Genomic DNA, 11,135 nt, shown 5'->3' with positions numbered 1-11,135 from the left:
ACAGATGAGCAAGTGAATTTTCCGTAGAAACGGAAAAGGTGATTTAGTTAGTGAAGTGGATTACGTTCGGTCCACTGGATTTCATACCCAGGTGTTTACTTTTTATCTCACCTGGCCCGTGTGATCTATTGTTATTTCTTAACGCACATCGTGATCCGTTGCTAAGGGTGTTGTGCATAGAACTGATGTGGCTGATTTTGGGATTTTTGAACCATCGAAAAACATGGCCGCCCTTTCTAAAAATAGAAAATAGGGCTTAGACAGATGTTTTTCTCTTATATGTCCAAAACCGTTAGATTTGCCAAATGTTGACTTAAAAAGTATTCAACATGATAAGATCTTAGGTCAAATTTTCATGTAAATCTGTTGAGTCAAGTTGGAGTTATTGCCCTTTTTTGATGTTTTTTTCCCACTATTTTTAATGTTATTTCTTTAAAAAATCTTCTCCTCTTACATTACCGGACCAATTAGAACCAAACTTAGTATGAATGTTCCTTAGGATTTTCTGCATAGAACTGATGTGGGGATTTGTGACCTGTCGAAAAAAATGGTAGCTGTTAATTAAAATAGAACATAGGGTCAGACATAAGTTTTTTGCATATACATGTATATCCAAAACTGTTAGGTTTAGCCAAATTCTCACACAAGTAATAGTATCCTGCATGATGAGATCAATCTGTGGCATAATTTTCATTTTAACTTTTTCAGTGGTGTCGGCATTATTGTCCCTATTCAGCATTTTTTTACTGTTTTAATGTTACATTTATTACTTTAAAAAATTATCCTCAAAAAATTACTTGACAGACTTTAATGAAAATTGTTATGGTTGGGCCTTAAGGTATGAGAGTTAGGAATTTTTATCCAAGAAAAAACATGGCCGCTTTTATGAAAATAAAATGTTGCTTATTGAGCGAAGTGAGCGATTCAGGCTCTTTACACCACTAGTTTCTTTTAATTTGAACTGTTGGAGCATGACTCCCTCGGAATAGAATGAAGAGCATGAAGTTCCATTTTGCAGGTTATGTTTCTCGCACACTCTCTTACCTGCAACCTGAATGATCTGTACTTGTAATACTGAGGGCAATTTGAAAAATATTTGCAAATGTTGCTTTTTTTAAGACCTTAAGTAATAGTATGAAACCTTATCCACCTGAGCTGCTATAGATCTTAGAAAATCACATCCTAACATGATCAGATTCTGTTATTAATCTCTTTTTGAAAACCATTGTAAACTGGAAGTTCATTTAGTTTACTACAATTAACTCAATACGTTGAAAACATTGATTTATTTGCAAACAAAGATATTTTTAAAAAAATTGACTTCCTAATGAATGGAAAATACAATATACAGTGTGTTGATAATAGTATAATCGGTTAAGCGCTTTCAAGTACCAGGTATACATTTTTTTTTTTCACTCACAACAGTTGAGGTCAAGAACTTGTATCTGGAAATGGGGCAGTATGTAATACATTTGAAAAAAAATAGAGATGCTTGTTAAAATATAAGGTTACTCTTGAAATAAGAAAACTCAATCCATTATATATTGATTACTGTAACATTAATTTTTCTGGGATACTAATTTTCACCATTTTCATAGTTGAAAGAAAACTGTGAAAAATATTACCCATGAAATTGTTTTTTAACCTTAAATAATGCTGATCATTTTTAGCTGAAGTCCATTGACATCACTTTGCATCTATCATCATCTGTTGTCCTTAATAATTTTTCAAAACTCTTCTCCTTTGACACTACTTGACCAATTGGAACCAAATTTGGTATAAATGTTCCTTGGGGTATCCTGCATAGCACTGGTGTAGAGATTTTTGATTTGTTCAAAAAAACATGGTGCCATTACTGAAAAATAGAACATAGGGGGTCAGACATTTTTTTTCATGTATATCTGCAAAACAATTAGGTTTAGCCATATTTTCAAGTGGGTAAAAGTGTTCTGCATGATGAAATCTATTTGTGATCAAATTTTCATTTGAAATCTGTTAAGGTCTCACGAACCACTTCCGGGTCAAATGGCCATCCCCCTATGTAGTACCAAAAACACACTGAACCTAAAAATATGCATTGTAAGTGCATTATTTGTGTGTATTCTGATAAAAAAGTAATCAAAATAAAGCTGAGAACGTGCACTTTAAAATCATATTTGTAATTTACTACAAAAGTGTATGAATATTGTTTACATGTGTAATTTGCCATGTTGGAGTTATTGCCATTTTTCAACATTTTTTTTCTCTATAATGTTATTTCTTTCAAATAAAAGCCAATTTCATCAAAACAATGATAGACGAAAAGAAACTTTCATTTGATGAAATGATCATTATGATACATGAACATGTAAGTCCTACCAAAGTCTTCATTGAGTCAAAATTGTTGACAACTCTTTGTTAGAGTTATTGCCCTTGAAAAGCACACAATTGAAGCAGGTGAGCAATTCAGTTGACTGACTGAAAATCCACTTCCATCTTACATTTGTACAATGCATTATGTTCCCCACAAAAAAATTCTTATAGGTTTACACTTTGTCTGCAGTGATATTGTTTGCTTTCAATTTCCTCCAAAATAAAGCTGTTACCCCTTATAAAAGTTTCTATAAATCTGTAAAAAAAAATAATTCCAATTAAAATAAATTGTTTCCCTATCGGTACTCACAGTGCAAGATATGGTACACTACTGTCAACCAAAATTTTAATTTCTCTACTCTTCACAGTGGTCACTCGTGTCCTCCACTGTGACTCCACCAAAGTAAAAACCAGGATAAAATTGCTCAATTTCAATAGTTTTCATTATTTTTTTCTTTCCTTTAATGAAATGTTATTAAACTGCTGGAACCATTAAATATACATTTGTATAAAGACAGAAGAAGTTAGTTATAGACAATTTTTGAAATGGTGATTCCACTGTGGAGAGTGGAGAAATTAAAATTTGTGTTGACAATAGTGTATTTCTTTTAAAAACTACACAAATTAAATGTTTATGATCAAGATTCAATGGTATACAAATTTCCCTATTATATAAGAGAACTTCTGAAAAAATTGACTTCGTTTGTTTGTTGGGGTTTAACGTCCGGGCAGCAATATTTCAGCTATATTCAGACAATGAACATGAAATGGATGATAAAATGAGCATGAAATGAAAAAAAAAGATGGGTCACAAGGATAATAGGGTCGACAAATTTTGATTGCCACTGGAAAAAGGGGGGATGGGTAAGGTCGGGCAATTTAGCCTCCTGTGGCGGAACGCAAAGGTTCCTACTCCTATCGAATACCACAGCAGGGTTCTTTAACGTGCGAGGAACGTGGCATCTTTCCCAACACGGTGCACCACTATGGTTTGCGGTCAGGTTTTCTGTATTATAGCCTGACAACCCAGCATGTAACACGCCAGGGGTACCCCATTCCACCACCTGGGGCACACATCCCAGTTGCTCTATGGGCAGAGCGCCTAGCCCCTGGCTAGGTTTCTGAGCACTATTTAGTTGCCTTATACGACAAGCTTAGCGCTGCTGCAGGCCTATTCTTTTAGCACCCGGACCTGCACGGGGCTGAAAAAATTGAGCAGACCATGTTTTGTTCTAGTCCAACACACTGAGAACAAATTGTTATTGTGCTGGTTCGCCAAAACAACTACCCTCAGGTAGACATGTCACCTCAAATATACATATTATTCCAATTTGGAGCCAACCAGTGAGAACTGTATCTGCTATATTCTGCATGCTTAGTAGAGAAAGAGATGTACAAATTTTAAACTCTTTGGGATGGTAAGCTGGGGATCATACCGAGAATCTCCTGCATTCAGTGTGAACATGCTACCACTAGACCTCCAAAGTGGTTAAAAAAATGTCCTATGAATTTGATACTTGAAATATCAGAAACTTTGGAATCTGAGGTTTAAATTTTTTTGTCACAGCAGGTTTTGAGTACATATTTAAAGACTGTTTTTCTTTGTTAACTCCGTTTCCATTAGCTAGCACATTATATAATCTAAATGTCGGGCATTACCGAAGTACTCATCTGGAGAAAACTTGAGAAATCTTCAATTAATCAATCAATCAATCTTGTATAGTCATCCATCAATGAAAAAGAGTTTTTTTTTGCAGTTCTTGAATTGTTTGAATTGAATAATTCAAAACTTCCGTAGTTAGAAAAATTGCTTGGAAAAAATCAATATTCAGATTTTGGGTGCAACAATCATGCAAAAACTACTTAGTCATCTAAAATTTGAAGGACATGTCATGTTTTAAAGTTTTAAAGAAATCAGTCTGTTTTTTTATTGGCACTAGAAATACTTCATTGTTTTGGAAACTGGTTGATTTTTTTTTTTTCAATTTAAAGGGCAAAAAAAAATCATTCAAAAGCGAACTAACTTAAATATTTCTTGATAAATTTGTGAAACTTTTCTCACAGGAGAGGAATTAAATTAGATTAATTTTAGGGGAAAATTATAAAATGCCACTGAAATCTGGTAAGTTTGTCTACATTTTTTCCAAATTTAAAGACCTTAAGGAGATAGACCCAGGGTAAGGAACATAATTCTTTAAATCAGTGATATGTTTGTATCATATTCAATTTCATCAAAGCCTTTGAAGCTTTCCTTTGAAACAGAATGAAATCAGTCCAAGTTACTTTGATGCTTACATGAGATTGATGCTTACATGAGATTGTTGTAAAATGGTAAATACAAATGTTCCAATGATTGTAAGAGTTGTGTCCCTTACTCTAGGTCTACATGTACCTCCTTAAATGTGTAAACATTCTGAGATATGTGATGTATTATGGAAGAAATATTGCTTGTGGGGTTTTTGTGAATCCAGCATACCCACAAATTCAAATTCCCAAATGAAATGTACAATTAGAGGTTGTAATGAAATCGTTGAATACAAACATTAATGAACTGACAAAATTTAAAGAAATCACTAAAATTGATAAAAAGTATATATTGCACCTTTATTTACTTATATGCTGCTATCTAAATTTATTGTTTATGTAAATAAGAAATATTTTGAGTTTTTCTTCTTCTCCTTTTTTCCCTCGCTTTTTTAAATATTAAGTGTAAAATTGACAAAAACATAAACCATAAACAACAGTGTTCTAGGGATTTTTCAAAATAAAAAGTTCCTCTGGCAAAACTCTAAATGCAGACTAATTTTCCCACACTTGAAGTTTGATTTCCAAACTTAAGAAATCCTTCAAAAAAAGTCAGGCTTTCTACTTCCCCAAGGTAGGAGCGTAATAATCAACAAAATTGCTCAGGTGACAGGAAAGTGGAATCCTAGTGCACTGAACAATTGTGCAAATTCAAAACAAACTTTTTCCAACACCAAAATTGCTCTGGTGACGGGGAAAGTAGTTTTGTATAAATTGCTTTTTTCTTGAACATTTTTAATGAGATTAAATTTTTGCCGAGAATTAATAAATCATTTGATGTCATATTAGTATTAAACTTTGATAAAAAGAACTTGGTGCATTCTTCAATATGCTGAATCTATAACTAGTATTAAGATTTTTTCTTGGGTCCTGATTTCTAATTGGTCTTCTGTTAGTCACTCACTCAGGAGTCTTTATGGTTACCATGGATTAAGCTTTGCTTGATTTAAAAGAACACAAAGATTACTTTTATTTCTGTTTCTAGAAAAGCTGAGGACGCTTACTCTGCCAGTGCATCTGGTCCATGCTCCCAGTTTTTAGTGGAGTCCAAGTTGCTCATTTTCTTTTGTTACTTTGTATGTACAATGTATGATTTTAGTTACTTTATGTTCTTTGTTGTGTATGTCTGTTTTCCATGTCTGGTCTTTGTCCCTGGATTACTTTCTTTTGATTACCGCTATACCCTTGGTTCCCTTGATTACTCTCTCAAATATGCTTAATTGTCATATAGCCTCTGAAAATTTGGACTTTACAAGACCTGAATTGCTTTTTTCATTGAATATTAATATTCACTGAACATTATGTATTCAGATTGTGTGCATTATATCGTGGCAAAAAAAAAAAACACAGTAGTGTCCTGAAATATTGAACACCATGTCCTAAGTGGTCTGTGAAAATGTGCTGTTTTCCTTTTCTCTTCCATCTACCCCGGACTTGACTTTTTATGAGCAACTCGGCAGGTGTTTCTAGTAATAAAACAGGGGAGGCTTACCCTACCAGTGCACCTGGTCCATGCTCCCAGTTCTTAGTGGAGTCTGAGTTGCTCATTGGCTTTTGTTACTTTGTATGTATGATTTTAGTTACTTTATGTTCTTTGTTGTGTTTGTTTTCCATGTCTGGTCTTTGTCCCTGGATTACATTATTTTGATTTCTGCTAGAATCTTGGTTCCCTTGATTACTCTTCCATGTCTGGTCTTTGTCCATGGATTACATTCTTTTGATTTCTACTAGAATCTTGGTTCCCTTGATTACTCTTCCACGTCTGGTCTTTGTCCATGGATTACATTCTTTCAATATCCGCTAGAATTTTGGTTCCCTTGATTACTCTTCCATGTCTGGTCTTTGTCCATGGATTACATTCTTTTGATTTCTGCTAGAACCTTGGTTCCCTTGATTACTCTTCCATATCTGGTCTTTGTCCCTGGATTACATTCTTTTGATTTCTGCTAGAATCTTGGTTCCTTTGATTACTCTTCCACGTCTGGTCTTTGTAAACGACAATGTACAGTGTACAGTGTACAATTATAGGTTGTTGATTACCTGTATACAAAACACATTGCTTATGACATTGAAATACCAAGATCTATTTAAAGATATTTTGCAATTGGGACATTACAAGTACCTGAACGGATACAAGCAACAAAAATTGTGATCAGTCATTGATGTGTCAAACCCATCCATTAAACCGGTGATTGTATCATGTGACCACAGAGTGGTCACAAATTTACATCATGCAATAGATTTAAACATCAATATTTACTTTTTTTTTCACATTTCTTTTATTTTTTTTTTTTTTATTTTTATCCATCCCTTTGCATAACAAAACTGCGATCAGATCGGTCACCGGTCATCAGTTATCGATCCGTCAGTGATCAATCAGTCAGCAATCATTGACTCGTCAAATTGTTGTTTGGATCGGCTCAAGGACTGTAACTGCTACACCATAGAGACTTGACAAATGTGGATAAACAAGTTTTCATTTCCCAATGGGTAGTTTCTTCTGTTACATGGACAGCATAATTTTTGTGTGATTTTTGCAAACATGAACGCTGTCCATACTACATGAATGAATAGACGACATGCACAAGCCAAATGATATGAAATAACTAAATTATTCAGTCACTGAGTTCTAGGGTTTTCTGGTGATGGTATCAAGCTGTACCAGGTGAATTATTTTACTTGAATAAATCTTGAAAACTAATAGATAAAAAGCAAACTTGAAATTGCTGAACAAGGCTTACGAAAGTCTTGGAAAGATAAAGCAATCACATTAAGCTACTCTTGGCAGAGCAGTTAGGGTGTCTCTGCTCTAGGAAGCTCTAAAACTCTAAAATGTAGTTTTAGTAGATTAACTGAAGTTACTGATTTTAGCTATTTTAATCTCCATATTTTTCTTGACAGATGGAGACAGGAAGAAGAGGAAGACTGTTGTTTTCAGTGTCAGTGACAAAGGTAGGACATTTTTTTTCCAGGTGTATCGGAGTTATCTCTCTTTGATCCTTAGCAGTGATTTCTTTTAACATAATTATGGTATGCTGCTGTCCTTCCCTCTGCCCAAAACAAGGAGAAGTTGATGAATATGTTCATACATCTTGTGTTATATTGAATATTGCAGGTACCTGAACAATCTTTTCTGCTTTAAACAACAGAATTTATTATCATGTGCACAAGAGTTACTCCATCTGATCATTCAAGAGAAAAAATTAAGATTTTGCATGGTTTTCATGGGTTTTTGAAAATCCTCCTTTAAGTTAGATAAATACATACAAATGACCACAATAAGAATTTTACCCTTTAAAATGGTTGAAGGTCAAGGACTCATGCGAATGATATTTTATAAGTACTAGGTCAGAAACAAAGTGTCTTGGACCTCTGACAACCACTAATTGAACTTTTGTGGTCTGGTTTAATTGAATAGTTCCACATCTAAGATCTTATTTGTCAGGTTAATGATACTATTTAAGCCTGTTTCAATATAGTGTTTCACTTTTTTCACTAACAGAAAGTTTGGTGGACATCCCCCCCCCCAAAAAAAAAAAAAAAAAGATTGGCTATCTTCTTTCTGTCCATTTCTCGGTTTCCAGATAATAACTTGAGGACGGATAAATGAATTTTTTAAAAACTTTGCACAGTTGTTTAGTATTATAAAATACAGGTATAGGGTTGAATTTGTAGTGAAATCCGAAAGTAAATTGACCATTTTGCCATTCCCCTTTTTCCACCATTACATGGCGGGCATCACTTAACGTTCTATTAGTGCCATATTTTTATACATAACTGATGAAAATAAAGAGAACATTTTTTTCACAGATTTGAAATTGATGGGAAAAAATCCATTCGATAATTTTGATGGAAATTTAGAACTTAGATGTTGTAAAATATAAAGTTCAGTATCTAAGCTCAAAAAGCCATGTGTGGCATAATCAAGATGGACTTTTACAGATCTATGTACACATTACTGCATTGTTTCAGTTGATAACAAAAGTCTGAAAAATTGGAGATAACTCCACAACTTCTGTGTATTGCAGGAAAAATGCTTTGAAAAAACTTAGAATTGATTTATGCTATAAAGTGTATGTCCATGATGAAAAATGATAGTATGGCACATTCAGTAGTAAGGACATGACCTTGCAATCAAGTTCAATTTTGCAAGGATACTATATTGTAACTATGTAATGAGTTAATGCAAAAATCTTGTAACAAATTTTGAAAAATCATCCTAAATCCTATTTTGTTGATGGAAATAGTTCTGGAAATAGGAGTTTAATTCTTGCATTTTAAGTATGTTGTCTTCTTTACAATAATAGAAATGTTGCAGTGATTCTTCAATTGGCAATAACTATATATACATTATTACAAGATAGCACCCACCATTATTTTTTTCTATGTATATTTGTGTCTTTTAGGCCAAGTAAGATATAATTTGTGTGTATGGTTTTCCTACTTATTTTATTTTTTTCATGCAAATATATGTCTATTATTAAATTTTGTTGGCACTTTTAGACATTAAGCACTGTAAAAAGCATAATTTCCTCCCATTAATCAGCAAAAATAAATAAGAAACCTATAAACATATCCTAGTTTTCATGAACATGAAATCCTAAACACACATATTTTTTGTCATGGCCTTTTATGAAATTGATGAGAAAGTAAACAAATCTCTTCTGTCTCCAGACACCTTGATTGTTGACTGTATGGCTTTATGAAAATGTCAGAGAACTTCCTAATGTCATTATGGAAATCCTACAACTTGTTTTTGTCTGGGTTAATATATAGATATGTGATGTCAGGTATTCTGGTCCAGAGAGGGTGCTTTCTATTTTGTGCATATCTTAAGATGTTTGGTGCAAATGTAACTAATGCCTGGAATTGACTTAATGTCATGTTCATTTGATCAGAAAGTGCAATGTTTTTATTGCTCTCAAAGGAGAATATGCAGTAGGTGCCTTGTTTTGGCCTGCAAATCAAAATGCTAAATATATGTATAGATAGCCTATATGCCATGTACTGCATAGTGTTCTATCTAGGATTTGAAAATAGAAGGGCACAGGGAAGTGGGGACTTTCGCACGTGGCATGATTATTTTCAACCAAAAAGGGACATTATTCTTATAGTATAATTTTTTTGAAGATGTATGTTTGCACCAAGTCAGAAATATCTTCCTTCATTTTTTTCTTTTCTCGCATGTTTGTATTCTTATTGCATACCTGCCAACTTTTGAAAATTAATGTTGGACAATATGTGTATGGACAGTGTCACATCATATTTTTCAAACTAAATGAGTTTTACTGTATTAATGTATGCATGATATCCTTTATTGTATAAAAGACAGTTGACCAAGTGCTTTATAAAAAAACATATACACGTACATGTTATTTAATAAATAGAATTTACTAAGCCCATTTTGTGATGATTTCATCCAAACTTATAAGAAATTCTTAAGTCTAAAGCTCTCTCTTTATAAAAGATTGGGATCACATTCTTTATGTTTTCTGATGCTGTGTTGATGACTATCAATATTGCTTTTGGAGGGTAAATTTCTGTTAATCAAATCTGTGTAGACACTGTAATTTTATTTGAAGGGGCAAGTGATTCTTTACATTACATTTTTGTATCACGTTCATACTACGAGGTAAAATGTTGTGTGAAATGTAACAAATATTCGATATTGCTGCAATAAAATTTCGAAATCATATTCATTATCAAATTTTAGATTGGTGCAAGTTTACCAGGTTTATTGATTACGTATTACAGGTAATTTGGTCACATGATTGTAGTATGTATCATTGAGATGATGACATCACGTAATGTTTAAATTTAGATCATCTCAAAAATTGCGATGGGAGATACTAATAACGCGAACATATTCTATATTTATTTTATTGTTAATGTGGTAAGTATAATGTACAAAATTAATATAAAATTAGAAAATTTTTAAGCCAGCACTCCACAGTTTAGTTAGTTTTGCACTTTTGGCTAGGGATGAAAAATGACATTAATGGAAACCAGTGGTTGCTATAGTGATTAAAAATGAAGAATCTATTGTTGATAAAACATTTTCTGAAAAAGGGGACTTTTAAAAGTATTTTGCAATGTTCCATATATTTTCAATGTTGAAGGGGCTTTTTTTCAATGACAATTTGACTTCATTTTTCAATTTTTTTTGTTATTTTTGCATGGTTTCTATGGTAACCCTATATGCTGTGGGTAATTTTTTTTCAGAAAAGTTTTGCTGCATCCTGAAGGCCTTGGCTTGAGCTATTTCTAGATATATAGATTTACAGATGCTTGACAATTTTTTAGTGATAAATGTTACAAAGCATCAGATTTCAAGACCAAAATTAGGCAGTTCTACAATACTGTGGAGTGCTGGCTAAGATATTGGAATTATAATGGAGGTAACTAACATTTTTAAATAAACAAACGTGTGCAACATGCGATTGCTTTCACACATGGTTCTACAAATAGTAAGACCTGTG

This window comes from Perna viridis, chromosome 13, assembly GCF_037379345.1.
Source record: "Perna viridis isolate PV_CMFRI_1.1 ecotype Kerala chromosome 13, ASM3737934v1, whole genome shotgun sequence".
In the NCBI taxonomy this organism is placed as follows: Eukaryota; Metazoa; Mollusca; class Bivalvia; order Mytilida; family Mytilidae; genus Perna; species Perna viridis.
Note: the sequence above shows the minus strand (reverse complement) of the source record.